Source organism: Bidens hawaiensis, unplaced genomic scaffold, assembly GCF_021521415.1.
Source record: "Bidens hawaiensis isolate Kalapana, Puna unplaced genomic scaffold, B.hawaiensis_p1.1 tig00069048_1, whole genome shotgun sequence".
In the NCBI taxonomy this organism is placed as follows: domain Eukaryota; kingdom Viridiplantae; phylum Streptophyta; class Magnoliopsida; order Asterales; family Asteraceae; genus Bidens; species Bidens hawaiensis.
Window position 1 is genome coordinate 18,861 of NW_027502189.1, and position 24,509 is coordinate 43,369.

Below are 24,509 nucleotides of genomic sequence, written 5' to 3' on the forward strand. Positions count from 1 at the left end.
AAAGGACACATGTTCTCTCTTTATTCTTTCATTTTGTTTCTTCATTTTTGGTGTTATTGGTGGCAACAAAGGCAGTTTATCAGTTGATTCAGGTTTCTTATGCCTTATGTTCTTTTCTGCATCTTTGATTTCTTCATCTGAGATTTGATCACTTGAGTCACTCAAATCATCCATATTCAAATCATCATCATTGAAGTCATCCTCAGAGACTTGCACACCAATTGATTTATCATCCCTTACTTCTTCTTTTACCACAAACTCTCCATCTTTACTCACTTCAACCATCTTGTAAATGTCAATGAACTTTTCTTTGTCTTGAAAGACATCTCTGAACTGTTGAAGATATCCATCTCTCTTTTCTTTGTCAACCTTGTGTAAATAATTGTTGTTGAATGGTGGTGGAACAACTTTGTATTTATCTTCTTCTTTTACCTTGTTTAAAATACCACAAAAGTTTCCTGTAGATACTAAGTTCTTTAGAAACTCATTCTCAACTTGTAACTTAGTATTCTTCACCTTTTCTTTAACAATCAATTTCTTTAGACCATCAATTTCAGTCACATATCTTGACTGAGTTCTATAACTGCTCACACAGTCATCTTCAAGGCTTCTTATCTTTTCTTAATTAACTAAATCACTTGCTTGATACCCATTTATCATACTCTGTTTTCTAAAGCATTCACTCTCCAACTTACCTACTTTCATATTCAACGCATCAATTGTTTCAAGTAAATCAGTTGTAGAGATTGAAGGTACCTGTGAAGAAGAAGATTCAGCCTCATTTTCAATCTTTGCCATCAATGCAATATTAGCTTTTGTGATGTCGTCTGCATGATCACTTCAATCAAAATTCCCTTCTTGTTGTGCAGAAAGTGCTACATTCCCTTGGTTTCTGGGTTGATTTTGATTGTTTCTATTGGGGTTATTGGGAGCAGTTTGGGGGTTCTGGTTTCTTTGTAGTTCTGATTCTGAGGCACTACTTGCTGATTATTCATTTGTGGCTGTTGATAGTTGTCGAAACTGTTATTTCTTGGCTGGTTCTGCTGGTATTGCAACTGATTTCTTGGCTGTTGGTTCTAGTACTGATATACTTGGAAGTTTCTAGGCTACTTGCATTCCCTAGCAAAGTGTCCTGGTTACTGGCAATTGTAACAGATTGCCTTGGACTTATCAAATCCAATCCTCTCATTTGGCCCAGACACTAGAGATCTTCCGGTTCTATTAAACAACCTCTTGCTTCAGAGTGCAAGCATTGCAGCTTGCCACGTCAGGTCCATATCTTCAAGATCATCAGCATCAATCTGTTCTAAATCATCTTGAATGACACTTGTGTGGATAATGTTTTTGGCTACAGTTGCATTGTAAGATTCTGTAAACATAGAGAACAATGCTTGAGTTTCACTTCCTTGACCATTGTTTCCACCAGTATAAGGTGAATATCAACTTGCCATGGAGGCAGAATCATTGTCATCTATGAGTTGGACATTAAACCTTGTCTGGCTTGCTTGGTTACTTGTACTACCACCAACAAATGCTTTAGGTGTATCAACTCCATGTTCAGTAGGTTCTTCTATGATTGGGATCTGTTGTTGGTTTTTGGTGGACAAGTTTCCCATATGTGCAATAAGATCATTGGACACCTGGAAACATGGATTCTCTTCCTTTATCATTTCGTTCTCAATCATCTCTATCTCAGCCGCTTGTAGAAAGCAAATTACATCATCCAACTTGAGTTGTTCAAAATTTGGTTTCTGGAGGATGAATTTGCTAGTTGTATACCACTCCTTTGGCATTGAAGACAACAATTTAGTGTTCAAATCAAAGTCTATCATTACATAATCAGTGGTTCTCAGGTCATTCACAATAGCTAGGAACCTATCAAGAATTGATTTCAATCTTTCCCCATCTTTATACTTGAATCTCTCAAGTTGTAGCTTGAGTCTTTGCTTTTTGATATTTTTCAGCTCAGAATTCCCTTCAAACATCTCAAGTATTGCATCATACATTGCTTTAGCTGTTGCCTAATGTGCAACCTTGGTTAAAATTTCCCAAGACAGACCCAGCTTGATCATAGCCATGGCCCTGTCATCCACTTTCCTCATCCTATCACGCACAACAGGGTTAGGATTTGCACCATCAGCTACATGTGGACCATTCTTGATTGAGCTCCACATATCAACATCATTATAACACACAACAGCCTCAAACAATACCTTCTATTTGGTGAAATTTTCCTGTCCGTACAACCTAGGAATTTTGTTAGTGGAAACCGCTTGCTCTTCAAAACCAGACATATTTTTTGGTATTTTTAAAGTAAATTTTTAAAGAAAAACAGAGAAAAAGGTTTAACAGATTCAAGAATCAAATTTTAAGATTAATCAGATCTGAAAAGTAACTCTTTAGATCTGATGTTTCTGATTAGATTGGAGCAAGATTTAGTGATAAAAATACTAACTTTAAATAAAAATCAGTGAAAGAAGACACCAAATATTGTAGATCTGGAAGAATGAAGGAAAACAGAGTTGCTGACGTCAGAATCCAATGGAACAGTACTCAGCTCACGTCATTCTTCATCTTCAATCAATCAACAGTAAGCAACGATTCTTCACCCAAACAGCAACGATCAAGCTTTGATACCACCTCTCGGTCCCGTAATGATCACTCAAACTCACAATAAATGTCACAACCCACACAGAAAATTGTGTCGACAAAAAGGTTGGTGACTGTGCTTTTTAGGGGAAGAACAAATGTTTGTTAACGGCGGAATCACTAACAAACAGGATTGTTGCTTAAAGATAACTAAATGTAACAAACACAAACAATAACTCAAAAGATTTCCATTTATAGAAAGGTTTCATAAAAATGTAAATCAATTAGGGTTTCTTGTAAGGAATGTTTATCCGTACTAATCTCAGGACAACCACCACACTCAATTAGGAAGATACGTTTCGGTCTGAAAAGTGTAAGGTGGAAAAATCTGTGTCTTCCTCTCTCGTTGTAGCGTGCCTTAAATTATTCTATTTATAGGCCTGTCACAACCTGACAGCTGTCATTCCTTCTAGAAACCCTAATGATTGGTACATAATCATATTACATATTGAAAAACATTCTAAGTGTAAAAACAGGTCTTCGGGCACACTTTGTGCCATTTGTCTTCTACGAGCAGACTTGATAACCTTGAAGTGTGCTGGTAAACAGTTCTCCGGGTAGACTTTACTTAGAGTATTTTCCTTAAAAAATACTCACATAGCAGACTTCAATCTTCTTGACCATAGCAAACTTTGCTCGATATGGTCCTATGAGCAAACTGTTCTTCATGAATCCCTTCAAATCTTTGTTAAATAATTTATTAAGCAAACCAAAGTGTGTTGGTACCACTGTTTGAACTGTGCTGGTAGCACTGTAGCTTGCTCGAAGTTGAACCTTGCTGGAGAAAGTACTTAGAATATTTATTGATTACTTTCAATAAGCATGCTAGGACTAATGTTTATTAATCAAACCTAGCTAGATATTCCAAATACTTGGCTTCATAAGCTTGGTTTAGCCAAGGGTTTGCTGCTAAGCAAACTATGCTTGACTTGAAGAACACTTTTGCTAGACAAAGTGAACCCTGCTTGGATCATCACTTAAGAAGACTTCAAGAAGATAACCTTGCCCGATAAGCAAAATACCTTTCTAGGACAAGTAAAACCCTGCTCAGATGTCCAAGTGTGCTCGGTATCCATACTTAGCCAATTCCAAGGAGTGCTGAGAAGATTCCAATCTCCCTTAATCTTCCTTAAGTTATTTCGTGTCAAATCTTTGACTCAACACTAAACCAAAATATGTGTTTTTATTTTTTAATTTAGTATATATAAATTATAACTTTATTATGTAACATTAATTTAATTTTATTCATTTCAACTTCTGGCGGTCCAAGATTGTAAATTAGCAAATTGTGTCAAAGGAGTGTGGATGTTATTGAAAATTTCTATTAATTCTAAACATGTTTTGATTGTTAACATGTGTGGATGTTATTGAAAATTTCTATCAAATTTAAACATGTTTGTCATTATTGTTTAAATATACTTTTTACATAAAACCTTTTCTAGCTTTATTACTGAATTACCTTTTAAAATACAAATTAATGATTTCATTTTATATTTAAATTTCAAATGAAGATAGTTATGTAACTTTTCTTTAAAATCTTACTTAAAATACAAGTCTTTTTGCTTAAATTTTGCTTAATATTCATGACATAATTAATCAAGATTAAATACGTATAAAATTAAAGCATTTTTGATGCTTAAAATATGTTCCAAAATTATTTCCAAATTTCAGCATTAATGCTTTCAAATACGTAGCTTGACCAAAATATAAGTATTATCTTTGTTGCTCAATTTAATCTTAATTAATAAATAATTAATATTCATAACATATTTATTTCCTATTAAATACGGAATTTGGCTAATTACTAACAAACTTTTAAAGCTTTCCATTTTCTTCAATATCAACCAACTTTTCATTTGTTTTAATTTGATCATTTTTAATTACGTATAAATTTTATAATTAATGTCCAAAAATAAACCCCCAAATTAATAATTTCAATCTTCTATTCGAAATTCAAATTAGAATAATCATTATAACTTATTTTTAATTTTAATGTTACTGAAAATATAGTAAGTTGTTGCTTAAATACGGAATTTTAAATAAATAATTTCGAATCTATATTAAAATTTCAAATTTTAAATAATCACTGTAATTTCTTAATTTATGGTTAATAGTCATAACATATTTAAACCCGAATAAATACGGAATTTTACAAATTAAATACAAACTTTTAAAGCTTTCCATGGTCTTCAATCTCAACAAACTTTCCATTTTCTAATATTTGACCATTTTTATTATGCTTAGATGTCAAAATTAATGCCTAAAATAGATTATAATATTTCAAAAGTTAAAAACCTTTCCATAATTTTTTGAAGTTGACTAATTAACAATTTTTTTTTATATTTTGTGATTATTTCGAAATGGGTTGTCTTTATTTTAAAAGAGTATCAAATTTGTTCGGTATGAATTCGTGTCGTCACAGGTTATTTTTAAGTTATACTAACTTTTTTTAACTAAAACAATATATTCATTTTTCATATATAAATCATTTCGTAACCAAATTTGACAAAATATGAATAATTCAAATTAAACCGAAACTGACACACTTTAATATTCAAATTTAATATTCAGATTTAGACAAAAACTATCATCATAATTAATTCGATCACATCCTTACAAAGATTATCTAAATCATCTGTAAATAAAAACTGTGTCATAATTTTGTCAAACAACTTCTATTATTAACCATATGATAATATGATGACTATCTATATATAATTCTTATCATAAAATTCATTCTTTCATTCCAAGGATGTATATTGAAATTTATGACTTGTTTATAAGTTTGTGATTTATATTTGTACATTTATTTTTCTTATCAACAATACATTGAATTTGATTTTTTGGTGATTTTAGTTTTCTTCTTTGCAAGTATAAATAATTATAACGCATTTCTTTGTATTTTGATGATTGTTTAATAAACAAGACTTTTTGTCTTCATATATCATGACATAGTTTTTATCAATACATCTTTTTGGCTTCATGGTTTAGTTAGAAAGAGGTTTTAAGTTGACATTTTACTTTGTTGTTGTATGTTATTTTGTTTAAAAAAAACAACAATGTAAAACCTTCTAATGAATGTAAAATTATTTGTTCTTATAAATATTACACTATCAGTTCATTATTATTATTATTTATTATTATTATTATTATTATTATTATTATCATTGTCGCTATATATATTTACATACAATTTTCACGCGTTTGATACACATGTTACTGGCCATTGAAAGATATTGAAATTTTATATTATTGTTTGAGTCTTCGTCTCCAATTCTTCCAACGTTATAGAAAGACGTTTTTTAATATGTGACAACATTTTGTTCTAAATATCATTTTTATACACATAACATGTATAATAATATCGGTATAAATGTTTTGTTTTAAAATAAATCAAACACCAAGGTTTAGTTTGCAAATTATAATGTATAATTAATAGTTTATAAATATATCAAAAAGTTACTATAAAAGTCATAAATAAAAATCATTATATAATATAACTCAATTTACGTATTACATGTAATATTTTTTAACTTTTATTATAACTTTCAACCGTGTGTCACACGGGCTTTCATTATTAACCATGTTATTATTTTAATGGTATATTTAATTTGAATGATATTGTTTTTTTTTAAATTTTCTGGGGTAGCAAAATGAGTTTCTTTTGTTAGAATATTTGAAAAAGTTGATGATGGTTTAATATAAAAGAACATATTTAGGTCTTTTGTTGATATTTTTTGTGGTTTGGTGTACATTAACGTATTGTAACTTTAAATTTTTGATATCTAGACATTGTAAATGGTTAACGTTTTGGTCCAAAAGTTTGAAGACGTTTTGTGTTGCTTGAATTTGTTTTTTTAATTTATTATGTTTGTTGACATGTTTTTCCACCCGTGTGTAACATTGGTCTATATCCTAGTATCTATTATTCCTATTCAAATAATCCAACAATATCTGTGACATCCCACATCGGTTGGGAAGGAGAACTAAGCCTTCTTTATAAGGAGGTGGATACCTTCCCTATCATAACGCGTTTTGGGCGCTTAATGGTAGTGGATGAGTGGAGAATTCCACAGTTAAGCGTGCGCAGGTGGGAGAAGTATGAGGATGAGTGACCATCTGGGCAACCAAAAGCAAATCCGTGAGGCGATGGTGGTACGTCCCGGCCAAAGTGGACAATATTATGGTGCGGTGGTAGCTGGGTTGTTACAAATGGTATCAAAGCCAGGGCCGGACCGGTGGTGCCAGGTCCCGCGAGGACGCTGGACCCTTAAGGGGGGTGGATTATGACATCCCACATCGGCTGGGAAGGAGAACTAAGCCTTCTTTATAAGGAGGTGGATACCTTCCTCATCATAACGCGTTTTGGGCGCTTAATGGTAGTGGATGAGTGGAGAATTCCACTGTTAAGCATGCTCAGGTGGGAGAAGTATGAGGATGAGTGACCATCTGGGCAACCAAAAGCAAATCCGTGAGGCGATGGTGGTACGTCCCGGCCAAAGCGGACAATATTATGGTGTGGTGGTAGCTGGGTTGTTACAATATCAAAGTACAAAATTTCCATGATAAAACAATTAAAACAAATCCAAAATTTAATTCTTGTATCTTCTTCTCTAGCATGCAACCCTAAGTGTTTTCAAACAAATCTTGATAATCATATCATATGGTGACTTGCATATGCGTTAAAAATACAATTATTTTGTCAACACTAGGTTGAGTGAGTAAAACATTAGATAAGAGAATATATAGTAATAAATAAAAGCGCAAACTGTGTCAAGTGAGATAAGAAATTTAACCAAATGAGCAAGTAAATAAGTTGTCGCTAAGCACGGTGCCAGATGAACTGGACGATGACTAAATAAGTTTTCGGTAAGCACGATGCCAGATGAATTGGACGATGGCTACTACGACGGTCGTATGATCATACCATTATGAGATTATGATGGTGTAACATCCTAGGAAAATCCCACATTGGCCGTGGACAAGAGAGATCATTGGTTCATAAGTAAATGTCTCGCCTCTTAAATCACCAACAACGCGGGCTCAATGGTAGTGGACGAGAGGACAGCTCCATAGTTAAGCGTGCTCAGCTGGAAGTAGTAGTAGGATGAATGACCTCCTGGGAAGTCTCCACCTGGGAAACCAAGAACAAATATGTGATCTCTTCGTGGGCAAAGAGGAAAATATTGGTGGTGAGAAGGGCCGGATGTTACAAGTTGTATCAGAGCCACTCCTGTGCCGTTCGGGATGGTGGGGCAAACCTCATCAGAGATGGTGAGTCCACGGGGGTGTCGTGAGGTACACCTTAGGCGAATCCCACATCCTGGATTGGATGGTGGGGCAAACCTCATCGAGGACGATGAGTCCAAAGGGGGTGGGGGTATTTGTAACGTCCTAGGAAAATCCCACATCGGCCGTGGACAAGAGAGATCCTTGGTTCATAAGTAAATGCCCCGCCTCTTAATCACCAACTTGTTTTGGCTTAATGGTAGTTGACGAGAGGAGAGCTCCACCGTTAAGTGTGCTCAGCCAAAAGTAGCAGCAGGATGGGTGGCCTCCAGGGAAGTCTCCACCTGTGAAACCAAGAACAAATCAGTGAGCTCTTCTTGGGCAAAGCGGACAATATTGGTGGTGCCAGGGCCGGATGTTACAAGAACCATACCATACCTTTCTTTGTATTTATTTTTATAATACTTTCATACATACTCTCAATCTTTCCCATAGCGTTCATATATCATTCATACATCATACATAAACAATAACATATCATACACTTACCAATTAAGGTAAGTGTATTAACTAATCAAATCGAGTATGCACACAGCCCTGAAAAAATAACAAGGAAATGGGGCTAGAAACTCACCTAAACATGGTTTCTTTTAGATTTAATGGTAACTCCTTTCCTTAACTGGGCGTGGCTAACTTTATAACAATTACACGTATCATTTAACTATCCCTACCCATATCATATTTCTAGTTTAATATAACCCTCAACGAATGGGATTCCGGGGGCAGTGCCCCTGACAGCGGGGTCTAGGGGCAGCAGCCCCTAGCAGGGTCCAAGGGACAGTCCACTACTAAAATTTCATCAAATACCCAATTTTCTTTAAATACTGAAGTATTAATTTTATTCTGGTTAAGCTTCATTCGCTATCTCATTCGTTATAACGAACCATTCATTATAACGAATGGTTTGATCTGTGTCTTATCGAGACGAATGAATGACTAACGAAAGAATAAGGCCATTTTTGATTTCTTTGAGACGAATGACATGCTCATTCGTTACAGGAGCACACAAGTGTATCTATAACGAATTGGTTGATTCGCTGTCTCATCATGACAAATGAACGGATAACGAATGAATAAGAGCACCCCAATCAACCAAACATCTAAACATCACATTTTAATGGTGTATTTGTTAGTGCACGATTTTGTCGTCTCGAGTCTTTGTATTTATCGTTTGTTATTTATTATTATTATAATAAAAAAGATATTTATGGAATATAGTTAGCTCGTTAATGTAATGGTTAATTCGTTATGGATGTTTAACGAATTAACTAGTTCGTTATATGCAATGTCCATTCGTTAAGGATGTTTAACGAATGGACTGTATTTCGTTATATATGTTCCCATTCGTCATGGAATGTTGACGAATGGGGCATAACGAATCACTGGTTCGTTATGTTTTCCTTCAGTGTCATGTAAGTTAATGAACTGGATCCAATATGTTACGAGATGTGTAACGAATTGGTATCCATCATCTATCTATAGGGTGTTTATACCCTGTTAATTTAAGTTTTGAGAATTAACGTATTGAACCTTTGCCGAAACTCTCTCTCAATTCTTCGTTTAATCTATTACTAATACACATACTAAAAACATTAATACACACACACACACACATAATCAATATCATATCATGGACTAGATCCGATTAAGGTATTCGATCTATTCCGGTAATCAATATCGTTTAGATCTGAGGTAATTACAAGTGGTATTAGAGCCTTCGGTTGTTCGATTGCTATTCATTAAGTATTATTTATTCAAGTAATTGAAGTTTATTCAATTATTTTTGGTGTTATTAAGTTTTATTGAAATTTTGTTTGAATTTTGATCTGAATTGAACGAGTATGGATTGAGTTGGTTTGAATTGTGCTTGGACAGGTTTAAGGTAATAGTGTGTGGATTGAATTGTGGATTTGTGTTGGATTGGACCAGTTTTGATTTGGATTGGTATGTGTATGGAACAGGGGATGAGATTTGTGGTAATTGATGTTTGTTTGATCGATTAAAGTATACGTGATTGAGATATTTGGGTTCGTGAGTGGTTTACTAGTATTTTGTGCTCGATTTGGCCGATTTGGTTTAGAAATGAGGCTATATTCGAATTTGTGTTCGAGTTTTGGTTGTTCTTGAATCTGGATAATTTCCAGATTTCTGGAATTTCCTTTGAAGATTTAAAGATCTGCTTGATCTGCTTGAAGATTCGCTAATGGCTTTAATTCGTTATAGTTAATTCGTTATCTAAGTGTCCTAATTCATTACCCATTCTAAACAGATTTGTGCCACGTGGTTGAGTTTGTTATAACCATCTAACAACCTTGTTAGTTATCAACTGTAGCTGATTCGTACTTACTGTTTCTAGTTCGTGCTCCTGGATTCGTTACACATTAATCTCTGATTTGTTGTTGATTCGTTCAGAGATTCGTTACTTATTTTTTCTTAATTCGTCATCATGATTCGTCAACGATTCATCATTGATTCGTCAATGATTCATCATTGATTCGTTCTACTGATTCGTCAGTGTTTCATTGGTGACGTGTCTGATTCGTTAAAACCTAATTCGTCATTGATTCGTTATAATGCTTCGTCAGTGATTTGTTACTAATTCGTTATAACCTGATTCGTCTAGGATTCGTCTGTGATTCGTTAGGGACATGTCTTTGATTCATTACTAAGTCGCTATAATCTAATTCGTTAGAATACTATTTCTAGTTCGTTACTCAGACATCATCTACTTCGTTAAGTTACTAATTCGTATCTTTGGTTCGTTATCCATATTCAGTTCATCACAGTTACTGTTCCTAGTTTGTTAATAGATTTATCATGGCTGGTTTTTACGCATTGGCATCCCAAAATGTACTCATGCAGCAAATTTTACACCTCGATGTGGAAATTGGATCTCATTCAAATTGTCCAAGACTAATGAAATTCAGTGATTTTGCCAAATGGGAACCACGTTTTCGTGCACATCTTGGTTCTGTTCATCCTGACTGTTCTCATTGTCTTGATGAAGTTTATACTGTTCCAATGCTTGGTAGTGAAACAACGGGTTTTACTCCAAAGGCTTTTTCTCAATACTCACAAGAAGAAAAGAAAGCGTCAGAGATTAAGACAAAAGCATACTCAACTTTAACAATGGCTTTACCTAATAACATATTTCATCAAGTTGGAAGTATCAAGATATGTGCTTCATTGTTCCAACATATTAGGATGAGAAGTATGGAAAACACAGAAGAAAGCAAGAAAGTAATGTTGAAGTTTCAATTTCGAAACTTTAATTTATTGAAAGGTGAAACAATTGAGGAGATGCTTACCCGAGTTAACCATTTGATAGCAGAAATGTTCAAAATGAAGATGGAACCTACTGAATCGGATAAGATTGACACTGTGAATAATGCTTTACCAAGTTCCTACTCAACATTTCTGATGGTGATAAAAGAAAACAATTACTTCAAAAATGAAGATCTGACTGCTTCAGAATTCATGTAGAAAGTAGAAGCTAGAGAGTATGACTTAAAGTGTCAAAAGTCCTCAAAAGAAATTCAAGATCCATCTTTCTATGGAGGAACTATGCCTTTAAGCAGCACTACAGCTCCGATTACTGCATTTCTCACTCAAAATGCAAATGTGGGTTCTTCAACTTATAGCGATCCAAATGTATGTTTTATGGAATCTGGATACACGGGACACACTGAGAATTCTGGTGGATCTTCTTCTATAAACAACTTCACTCCACCACCATCGAACATGAACATGAAAGAAGCTGAACATAACTTCTTGTTTCTATGTGATTTTATGACATCGTGTGAGAATCTGATGGGTAGAAAAATTGCAACGAGTGAATTAACCGATGAAGATTATGATCAAATAGATCCCGATGATCTGGAATTTATGTGTAACACCCCAAACTATTATATTAATTGAGTCGAGTATTAAACATGAAAATTTTGAAACACGTAACTGGGATAATATTCAACCTAGTTAGTACTTAAGTTAATAATGGTGAAATATTTATATATTTCAAAAAGTCTTAAACTAGATAACTTAATATTCATGAGGGATTGAAGTTGTCAAGTTGGAAAGTAGAATCCTTAAAAAAGAATAATTTAAAAGTGTGTTTGGGTGTGTCGATCATGATCATCAGGAGAAGAACAAGAGGGGAGAAACCCTTATTCTTCAAATTCCTCAAATTGAAAGGTAAATTGGGTGATAAAACCATGCATGTGAGTAAGATTGTGCTCATCTCAACTTGGTGAACATAAGGTATGTTCAAATATTTTCAATTGTTAATACCTCAAGATTGAAAGAAAATTAGTTATGTTGAATAATAGAATTTGGATGAGGAACAAGGTGATTTATGTTTAGAACACATATGTTTAAGTCTGTGTTATTGACCTCACACCAAGTGTTTGATGAAATGCTCACATGAAACTTGAATTGTGCAATATAATATGAAATATGTCACTTTTGACAGATTTAAATAGTTAATTTTCAGAGCACGTATCCCACTCTTCGTTAAGATTTAGATGGTGGGCCTTATATCGTTGGAAAGGTTTATGTGTCTATTTCAATTCATATTTGATCATGAAAGTCTAATTAGGATAGAAGTTGTCCAAAACAGTAGACCAAAGTGACTAGTCAGAATATAAAACATGCTGTCTGGGAATATTTATGCTTCTGTCTTGATTTTGTAAATATCATATAAATCATAAAAAATAGTTAGAGGGTGTGCTTTATATGCTTGAAAAGGTATTTGAGTCCCCTACGATCCGTCTTTGAATATGTTGAACTAGTTCGGATGTTACATAGGTCAAAATGGCTGATTACAGCAGCGATATAGGAAATCGCTGCACATTAATAAAGATATTAGTAATCGAGAAAACACATAAGATTGCATATACTTGCATTAGGCATGATGCATTGATTGTAGAGAACTAATAAAACTTCATGTGACATACTTAAAGTGTCTAAAGGACTTGCAAATGGTTTGTATGAGTATTTACTCCATTGTATGTAATGATTGAAGAATATACATACCTATGAGCAGTTTGACTTTTAAAAGTGAAAGTGACAAAAAAAAACTAGTGTTTTGATAATTTGATATGTATGAGTCCATAGGATTTTGTGGTCATGTTATATAATGACTAACCTGACAATCTTGTGGAATTTGGACAAAGTTTGATCTTGTCAAGCTAGGTGGAGGCTTGGATGAAACGGGTCAAATAAGCTAATGGAGTGCACGGGAGTTCTAGTTAGCAAAGAAAGGTAAGCGATTTTATTCACTTCAAATTATAAGTTAAAGTTTCTTGTCAAATTGTAATATTGTTTAAATGACTAACAAAAGGATGAAATGTTAAGAAAACTCAAGAAGGGTAGTTTGGGGGTATTAAGGTACAACCCAGGATTAGGTTGTAATCTTTAATGTTAGAGACTTGATTCAAATTGGCCCAAAAGGGTCAAATGAGAATTGAAAACTAATAATCTTAGTGTATGGGACAAGGATTTTAATGGTTATCGGGTGTGGTTTATAGACCAAGTCATAAAGGGGTACTATGGGTAAATTGGTGTTAAATCACTATTTTGGTAATAACCCGTTGTAAGAGTAAGATATAAAAAGGAGTGACCCGGAATGGGTATATGCGTGAACGGGTCATACATGTCAAATGGCGAAACTATCACCATTTGAAGTTGATATATAACGATTGTCTTGTTGAGAATTGTCCTACAGGTAAGCATGATGGTAATAGAATGCGTTGTCGAGTTCTCTAAGAGGAGTAACAAGGTATTGGTAATGGGTCACAACTTTGACCCTGCCAGGTACGTGAATTAAATCATGATGTCGATAAATGTTAAAAAAATGACCAAAACGCCCTCCGAGCAATGATATGGGTGCATTTGATATTAATGGGTCGCCCAAGGCATAAAGAGTCAAACGACAAGGTTAGTGTAGACATTTACTTAAAAATGAATAACAGGGTCGTGGAGATTAGATTTACAAACCATGAGGTTACTGGATACAATATGGTTGTAGTGGAAAAAGGGTAACAAGATAATAGGGAATGGGAAATGGGTGTAAATGGGCTACTGGTGCCAGTGTACAATTACTGATTTCGTGCTCGTTGGTTTAATATGTAATTTTAAAACCGTTTTACTCGTGCGATTAATCCAAATAAGTAAACTGTTGTATAAACGACTCATGGGGCCGTAGAGGCTAAGGTTTTGTGCATGAATAAGTATTAATGAATGGGTTAAGTATACTTGTGTTTATTACAAGTAGATGTAAAGTATGTATGACTAATTGTTATGGTGAATTTCCATGACAGGTTATAACTTAATTGAAGGACATGGATTGATGGTCAAGCTGTCGAAGAACTGAACACAACCGAACCAAACAAGCTTCCGCTATAATAGTTCATTTTAGAAGACAAAGTCTAATGTAGTCTTCGTATCATATAAATTTAAAATTTGTAAAATTTTCATTACAAGTTATGTATGTCGTGTCATGTTATCACGTCATCCGCCAAAGTTTAATTAGACCTGATTTTTAAGTCCAAACGAGTGTATGTTTTCGCCTAAAAATGTAAACGGGTTAGGGTCTTACATTATGGATCTTAAGTGGAACATGGCAATGATTGTAAGAAAAGTGAAGAAATTCATGCAAAGAACTGGTAAAGATTTACCAGCTTTGAACAAGGAAATTGGGTCCGATAAGCTGAAAGTCAAGTACTTTAACTGTCAAGAATATGGTCGTTTCGCAAAAGAGTGTGATAAGCCGAAGAATGAATATAATGGACCACGGAATTATGAAAGAAGTACTGCGAAAAAGGGTGATAATGCTGACAAACCGTCTGGCGGTAAACCTTCTACTTTGGGATCACAAGCCTTGCTTTCATGCTGCTGATGGAACTGATTGGCCTCAATTATTATTGTGCAATGATAATCAAGCTAACCTGGCTATGTTCGAGATGAATGACAGATTTCCAGATGCAAGTGGGAATGAGCTGTCATCTGACAGTGAAACATAATCAGATTCTGATGATTCGTGTCATATGCAACCAACTTCTTTCGCTTGCATGGCTAAATTCGATGAGTTTAGTTCTTTTTCCCTTCTTCTGTTAAATTATCTGCACCTGTACCTTGTGTTGAGTGTGACAACGTTAAGCTTAGGTTAGAATCGTTAAAAGAGCATAATGACATATTGGTAAAAGAAATTGCTTCAATTAAGGATACATATAGACAATCACTAGAATCACAAATGAGATCTAGGGAGAAAATAGAAGCATTGTATGTGAGTAACCATGACTTGAAAGCTGAATTGTCTGTCAAAATAACAATTAATGATCAACAGTTTCAACAAATTTTGAAACATCAAACTAAAATTAACAAACTTGAAAATGAGGTTCTTGATTTGAAAAGCAAGTTGGGCAAATTTAGGAACTCATCATTTTTGCTTAATGAAATCATTGAAGTAACTGGTAAGCAAAAAGATTCCAAGAAAGGTGTAGGTTTTGTTGAGGTACCACCACCATTTCATAATGATTACACTGCAAATCCTTTTGCGGGAAAAGAGGAAACTGTTGTTAACGAACATGTTGTTGAGACAAAACCTAAAGTGTTTAACATTGACAATTTGAATGCCCAATCTTCATCACAAAACCCTTATATTCAAAGCAACAAAGTCTTTGTTGAAAATGTTGAGAAAGTAATTATTGAGGATGTATTTGAACATGATGTTGTACATAAAAACCAGGACATTCCACGTTCAAATCACATTTTATGTGAACCTCATGAATTTGAGGAGGCCTTGTATGGTTCGAATGCATCTAAAGTGAAAAAAGAGAAACCGGTTAAGGTTAAAGCTAAGAAGTCAGAAAAACCAAAGATTTCTGATGAGGACTTGATGCGTTTTATCAATCCTGTTGCTTCTAACCAATCTACCGGTCGTGTGTTTAAGTTGAACGGGATTAGCAAATTTTTCACTGAGAAAGACATTCCGCTTAATCTAATCAAGCCTGAGTTGATTGAAGCGTCTTTCAGAATGAAATTTCCAAGATACAAGATTTTGAACATAAGTTAGTAAATTCCAAAATGTCAAATGTAACAGATCCTTTGATAAAGGCTAAACAATTGTTGAAATATGCTAAGAATGTGCAATTTGTTAAATCAAATGTAACTGACACAATACAGAGCTTTTCACACTGTTCAAATCTTGATTTCTACATGAAAAGGAAATCTGTGACATTTGATGATTTGGACAAAGGTCCCATTGCTGGTGTTTTTCATCAACCTTTGGTTGCACAAGTGCCTGTTAAACCACAACGTGATCGTGTTGATATGAGAACTTGTTTTCTATATGGTGAACAAGGTCATGTAGTCAGGAATTGTGGACTGAAGAAATCACAAAATCTTCACCCATTTATCAAGAAATAATCTAAACCTGTTCATGTGATTAAAGAGATTTTAAAAAGACTGATGTCTTTTAATGATGAAACCCATATCATGTTTTCTGATGTGAATCCTTGAAAGGTGGTTCATGTTAACGAAAATTCAGGTAGTTTAAAGCCCAAATTTGTTCCAGCCGAACCTATTTGCAAAAATGTGAATACAAACGTAGTTCAAGATGCATACTTAAGACGAAAGTCTAAACGACCTGTGACTTATTCACAAGCGGCTAAACCACATTTGGATTCACTAAACATTAAAACTTCAAGTGAAACTCAAGAGGTGCCCAAGATTGAGGCCTGGGCGGCCTTTTTGAACTGATCATTTTTCATTAATGTGAAGAGTTCATCCAAGACTGTTTCTGGTGAAAACTGGATAATGGATGGTGGATGCTCTCACCATATTACCGAAAATATTAACCTCTTAACAAATTTCAAGAATATAGAAGGAGGGTATGTAGCGTTTGTGGGTAATTCGGGTGGATTGATCACAAAGGAAGGAGATGAGTCAAATGGAAGTATCACATTTGAGAAAGTTAATTATTGTGAAAGTTGATCATAATTTGTTGAGTATGTCACAAATTTGTGATAAGAAATACACAACCGTATTTAATGACAAGGAGTGCATAATACTGAAACCAGGATACGTCATTCCTGAGGATATGGTAGTTATGTGATCTCCTCGATCGAATGATATTTATGTGTTAAACATGACTTCTAAGGTATCTACTTCTGTCAAGACGTGTTTTGTTTCTAAGGAAACTGAAATGGACACGATTCTGTGGCACAGAATGATGGGTCATATTCATGTTCGAAAAGTGAATTATTTAATGGCAAATGATTTGGTTGATGGTGTTTCCTTGAAATATTTTAAATTAACTGATCACTGTGTTGCTAGTAAGAAGGGAAAATAGAAGAAAAAGTCGCACCCATATACGTTAATCAATACCATCGACACTCCATTGGAACGACTTCATATGGATTTGTTCGGTCCTATGAATCGTGCGACTATAGCTGGTGATTGGTACTGTTTAGTTGTCACTGATGACTATTCATTATATTCTTGGGTCTTATTTATGTGTTCAAAAGATCAAACATCCATTCTGGTTCAAAATTTAATCACTAAGATCGAATCATTGTATAAACTGAAAGTGAGACGTATTTGAAGTGATAATGGTATGGAGTTTAAAAACAATGTATTGGATTTCTTTTGTATTCAGATAGGAATTCATCGAGAATATAGTGCTCCTTATGTACCTTAACAGAATGGGGTGGCAGAAAGAAAGAATAAAACACTGATTGAAGCGGCTTGAACGATGCTTGCAGATTCTAAGCTTCTTGTTCAATTCTGGAACGAGGCTGTGAATACTGCTTGTTACACGCTTAATCGTTTTTTGACTGTGAAGAAGCTTCAAAAGACGAGTTATGAACTTCTGAATAAGAGAAAGCCTAATTTAAAGTATTTGGAACCATTCAGATGTCCTTGTACTATGTTGAAGAAAGATGCGGGAAAATTTGAAGAGAAGGCTATTGAAGGTTATTTCTTGGGTTATGTATCACCAAAGAAACATGTATTTAACTTTACTTCGGGCTGTATAGAGGAGTGGTACCATGTTTATTGTCAAAGGTAAACCACACCTCCCCAGGGTAAAGGACCTGATTGGATGTTCGATTATGAGAGTTTATTTAATTCATTTACTCAAATAGCCGATCAACCAGATGAAGACTTGGTGCGTGCTTATTTTGAAGATCAATTCTTACCTCCAATATCTTCTGGTACCGTTTATGTTGATGCTTCACAAGATGATCTTCCTGATACATCTGATGTGATTTTTATCTCATCTGATGATGATCATTTTGTTGATTCTTCTTCGACTCCATTTTTTGATACACATGAGACTGGTGAATCATCTCATGATGCTGAGGAGAATCTAACTAATTAATCTGAAAATATTTTTGTGCCTGAGAATCCAGTTCTTCAGATACATTCGTATTATCCACAGGACAAACATCATTGGTGATCTTGAGGTATTACATGAAGCACGATTGGTTGTTCAAGGTTTTCATCAGTAAGAAGGCATAGATTACACGGAAGTGTATGCTCCAGTTGCCCGATTGGAAGCTATACGAATATTCTTGGCCTATGATGCTTTCAAAAACATTAAGGTTTATCAAATGGATGTCAAAAGCGCGTTTCTTAATGGGGAATTACATGAAGAGGTGTTTTTTCTGCAGCCTCCTGGTTTTGAAGATCTAGATTATCCGGACCGTGTTCATCGTTTGAACTGTATGGTTTACACCAAGCCCCGAGAGCTTGGTACGACACGCTTGCTGACCATCTTACTAATAACGGCTTCAAGCGAGGAACTGTGGATTGCACTCTATTTTATAAGAACGCTGGTGATGATCTGCTCCTTGTACAAATATATGTCGATGACGTTATATTTGGTTCAACAAATGACAAGCGTTTTAAGGATTTTGGGAAGTCGATGCAAACGAAGTTTGAAATGAGCTCGATGGGGGAGATGAATTTCTTCTTGGGTTGCAGGTTCATCAGTCTGATAAGGGAATCTTCATTCATCAGACGAAATACGTTAACGACGTCTTGAGCCGATTCAAGATAACTGTCGGAAAAATCCCTTCGACGTCTTTTTTTCGTGAGTCACAATTTATCACCGGATGAATTGGAGGATACCGTAGATCCTACCCTTTACCGAGCGATGATTGGTTCATTAATGTATTTAATTGCTTCTCGTCCTGACATAATGTTTGCTGTTTGTTTATGTGCTAGGTACCAATCAAGTCCCCGAGTGACTCACCTGGCGGCGGTTAAACGTATACTTCACTATCTGAGGGCTAATCCTGACATCGGGTTATCGTATCCCAAGGACGATAGCTTTGAACTCACTGCGTTTTCCGATTCTGATTATGGAGGATGCAAGATCAATTTCAAATCGACTACAGTGGGTTGTCAATTTTTAGGGAGCCGGCTTGTTTCCTGGTAGTATAAGAAGCAGACAACAGTCTCTACTTCAACCGATGAGGCAGAATACGGGGCAGCCTCGAGTTGCTGTTCACAGGTTTTATGGATCCAACAACATCTGCGCGACCACGGTTTGAAGTTTCTTACTAATCCAATTTTAATTGATAACTCGGCTGCTATAAGTATCACCAAAAATCCTGTGCAGCATTCGAAAACAAAACATATTGAGGTTCGATATCATTTCATTCCAGACTGTTTTAAAAAGAAATTAATTGATATTGAAAAGGTGCACACGGATTTTCAACGCGCTGACTTGTTTAACAAGGCATTCGACAAACCTCGTTTTAGCTTTTTGCTTGGTCTAAACGGTCTTAAAACACTTGCTGAGGTCCTTAAACAAGGATTATTATTATTATTATTTGTTTATGTTCTTTCATTTATTTTTATGTTTTGGGTTTTGGGGGTGAAAACTGAAAAATACAAAAATATTATGATTTTTGTTTGTATAAAGAAAAACCAAAAACATTTAAAAATGATGAAAATACAAAAATATTGTGAATTTTGTTTTGAAAATTGAAAAAATATAAAAAGATTGTGTTTTTTCGTATGTGTAGAAATATCCGAAAAGACAAAAAGATTGTGTTTTTATGTATGTAAAGAGAAAATTCAAAAAGATTTTTACATACTCTCGCTGAAAATTATGTCAATTACTCATATTTGAAGGACATATACTTGTATATGTTTGGTTTTGATATTTACTTGTAAATGATCATAATAGCCATTTACCTGATAATGGAAAGTAGTTGGGGCGATTGTTATGTGTTTTTATTTTATTCTCTCGCTGAAAATTACGTCGATTATTTAAGTTTGTGGAACATGCTTTCATGTTTTGGTCCTGTTATCAACTTGTAGATTGATAGGATAGCCATTAATCTATAGACTGAAAGTGAATGGGGAGATTGAATTTATTTTTATGCTTCTAAAAAATGAGTTATGAAGCAAAAAAAGAAAATGATAGTACATTGATCATCTGGTCCCATATCCAGAAAGAAATAAGCTTAAAAGGCTGAGTGCTTAATTGCATCGGTGCATTGATAGGTATTAAACAAGTCGTTAAAGTAAAGTATGTGATATAAACATACAGAAACACCAAATTGAAATAGGTGTTAGTCTCTAACAAAAATCTCGGTAATGATGGCAGAAATGTAATAGCCTATCATACTCAAGTCTTATATTTGTTTTATCACCAAAAATAAAATAAAGCAAATAACAAGCATTAAAATTCTGGACACTATGAGTCTTTATACGGCTTAATCATCTGGGTATTCATATGCATGAATATTTCTAACGCTTTTAGAGTAAACCCAAAGTCATTAAACTTGATCACTGCTGTACATCATACAAATTAAACTACTGACTTGATCAAAATTCGCTGTTAGTCATACATTTGTGCCTCCCTTGCGCGCGTCTCAATACCAGTAAGAAACAGACCCCAGGGGATACAATGTATGTAAGCCCACAGATGGACTCGTGCATACTTACTCACAGTAAAGGAAAGTTGGTGCATTGCTCAAAGTTATCTATAAAATCAAGTTCTGATCGACAATAAAATGGTTTAAGTCAAGTTGGGGTGATACAGTAAAAATCAAATTAAGTTTGAACAGAGATTAGAGGCTGATAGTTTCTGATATTCTGTGCTCTAATTGAACATTTAATCATATCACAAAAATGCTTGAAAGTTTGTTATAAGATTTAAGTGGACAACAATATCAATGACCGACTTAACGCCAGTCATAATATCGCTGAAATATAAAACTACGATGGAAGGAAAATTTGGTCAATATGATTCTCTACTTAAATTCACCAAAAATACAAAAATATGTACTGCTTTCGAAAAACATATAAAAACCCAAAAATATTTTATTTTCTACTTTATGCCTGCTTTTCGGGTTTTACATGTAAATATTTTGAAAAGAAAATGAAAAATTTCAAAAAGATTTTATTAATTTTCTTTTATATATTATTTAATCATTTTAAGTTAAGTGTTTTGAATGTAAAACACATTAAAGTATTCCATCTTACCACGTCGGGTAAGGATCTTAAGGTATAAGGTTATCGAAATACGGGGTTTCGATGATTTTTTTAGTGATTTACTTATTCATATATTTAATTGATTTATTATTTGATTTTTGAATTAAATAGAAGAAAATGAAAAAGAAAAGGACTTTAAAGTAAATTCATTATAAATTCGTTATTTGATGATAACGAATGGGGTTAATTCTGATAACGAATTCCATTAATTCGTTATCCTCTAATTCACTTTCGCCACTCTGTAACGAATGACCCAATTCGTCATTCATCTTATAACGAATTAAGCATGAATTATCCTTGGTTCGTTATCTCTTCGTGATAAGTTATAACAAATTACTTACTTATTTCCATGTTTTACAAATGAGATAACGAATTGGTAATTCGTTAATTCAAAATTAACGAATCAGCTGATTCGTTGTCTTGGGAAATGCACCAATTCGTCGTATATAGGGAACAATGACGAACGATTCAGTTCATTCGTTCACTATTTTCCCTTCGTCTTTAAACAAACTCTTGCAAAAATTTTCCAGAATTCTCGAACATCACTAAACTCTCTTTTGATCGTTAATCAAATTTCGTAAGGTACTAAGGATCAATACGCAATTAGTTCGTCGATTAACATGACCTTTTCAGGGGTCTATTAATCGATTTTTACTTCGGGTTTAACTTATAAAACGAAAAACTTTAAAACCTAAGTTATACTCAGATTTAATCACATTAGATAGATTGGGTTAGATATCGATGTGTTTCCGACTTGATTTGAGCTTATTGCAGATCATTACATTGTCATTTATGGTTTAATTGATTATGAATCTGCATGTTTGACTCTCTTGGTTCATCCCAATTTTGACCTTGACTTCAATGAGTCAAACTTGTAAATTATAGGTGCCCATTCGTTATGTGATAATGAATTGAAACACATTCATTTTCAATTCATTATGATTGATTAACAAATCACCTCCTTCGTGTTTTTAATAACAAATTGCCTCTCGTTAGTTGATTAAATCGTTATTCTTGTTGGGATGATTCATTATGCCTAATTCGTTGTTTTGCATTAATAACGACTTAAGCAGTTCGTTATAACGAAGTACCTTATTCGTTATAACGAACCAGTCACAAATTATTAACGAATTACACTTAGATTTAAGTAAAACATTTTCATAATATTTATATTATTTGTTTTTCATTTTACTAAATCGGGTTTTTATATATTTACAGTTATGGCTGACGAGAATATACAGGATTCCCCTGCAGCTGAGCAACATCAAGTACAACAACAGGTGCCTGAACCTCCATTGTTGCCATATGACAAGAAGCATAACATATGTGCTTTTTTCGGGGTTAACTTTGCTGACGAGGACATCTTTGGAGATTTTTTTGACACTTATTAGACGTTCTCGTATACATTATGCTGTCACTTCTAACCCGACAGTTCACTTCAGTATTGTCCGACCATTCTGGAACTCGGCTCATTTCGTTGAGTCTGAGAATCACATCGTCGCTGAAGTCAACATGACGTCAATTGTTATCACTCCCGAGGTGATCATACGGGTGTTGCAGTTCGGGGATACTATGGACAACCCGTGTGAATTCGATAAGGAGTTGATCCGGGGGTTATTCGCTCATGTGTTCTACACGGGTGATCTTGATAAGTCTATGTATAACAATTCATACTTGTGTCCCACATACAAGTATTTATAAGATGTCCTCATTCATTTCCTTGGTGGACGAAATGGCGGATTCGATGAGTGTCGTATCATGCTTCAATCAGCGTTTGTCGCGTTGATTTTGAACAAATCGTTCAACTTCTCAGAGATGATCTTCAATCATGTCAAAGAAAATTGCCTTGTTAAGAATCGGCGAGGTAAATTTCTAATGTATCCATGATTTATCCAGTTGATCGTTCAAGATCTGATTCCTAATTTAGCGATTGATCAAACATTGGTGAATGATATGCTAAAGATGGAACATATGACAACTGATACAGTTAGGCGGATGAAGTCTTATAGGCAAGATCCTCTTCCAAGGACCAAAAGCTTGATTGGCACTTATCAGATCCAGCATACGAATGTCCTTGTAATGAGCGTTGGATCCATGATGACTCGGATTCTGAACGTGAAGAGGGACCGGGTGGGAACAAAGAAGATAATGATGATGGCGATAATGGGGATGAAGGTGGAGACGGAAATCAACGACGTGCCGAAGTTGAGGCAGCGATTGCCCAAGCTGCTCAACGGAAGCGTAAAGGGAAAGAGGTGGCTAGTGATGCACTATCTAAACGTTGTGTGACTCAAGGTGCTGGAGTGTCGTTTGGACCTCAGATTCCAAGGTCGCCTGCTATTCAACGTCTGGCGGTGCCGCTTACTACTAGCACCCCGGTACTTACATTGACGACTACTATTGCTGCTGATCCAAGGCTTGGTATGATTCTTGAATCTCTCTTATCTGAGATACCAAGGCCTGACATTACTGTTTCGGTGGTTCCTCCAACACCAAAAATGAGACCCAATCAACCTCTGGATGTCACGTTCATAAGAATTACTCGTCCTCAGGGTCCGATCCAGCTGGTTAATCCATAAGTTCACAATATGCCAGCAACCCATCAGACTAACATGCTCTTGAGTTTGATTCATCTTTATGAGAATAAAATGGCGGCTGATCGTCAAGCTCAAGAGCAACTAATGTAAAATCAACATCGTCTGATGGGATATGTTTCTTTCTGTCAAAAGGAAACCAAAGCCCTCCGTGAGATTGTTACTGCTCAAGGGGTGAAAATCAAGGAGCAAGAGGATCTTATTCTGCAGCTTACGTGCAAAGAAGACGAATTAAAGAAGCTAAAGAATGACGATGAAGATCCTGATGCGTCGGGTGCCGGAGGCAGTGAGCCGAAACAAGCTCACGGCTCGTCCTCCGGTGCTGGTACGAGTGGTGGTGGTGACCAAGATAAACAGTTTATTGATTATCAAGACTCGACAAACGCCAAACCAATCGAGTCGGTCAAGGCGAACACTATACTATTTGTAGACAATACAAGTGCGGTGAGAAGCATGGTGAACGCAGAC

The 24,509-nt window shown here is 34.9% G+C and overlaps 1 long non-coding RNA gene across 1 annotated transcript; it reads left to right on the forward strand.

Annotated features, from left to right (window-relative positions):
• The first annotated feature begins 12,067 nt into the window (after positions 1-12,067).
• LOC143605334 (uncharacterized) lies at positions 12,068-14,366 on the forward strand. Its single transcript, XR_013148503.1, has 3 exons — positions 12,068-12,195; positions 13,110-13,197; positions 14,256-14,366. It is a non-coding gene; the product is annotated as an uncharacterized LOC143605334 (long non-coding RNA).
• Positions 14,367-24,509: the final 10,143 nt, after the last annotated feature.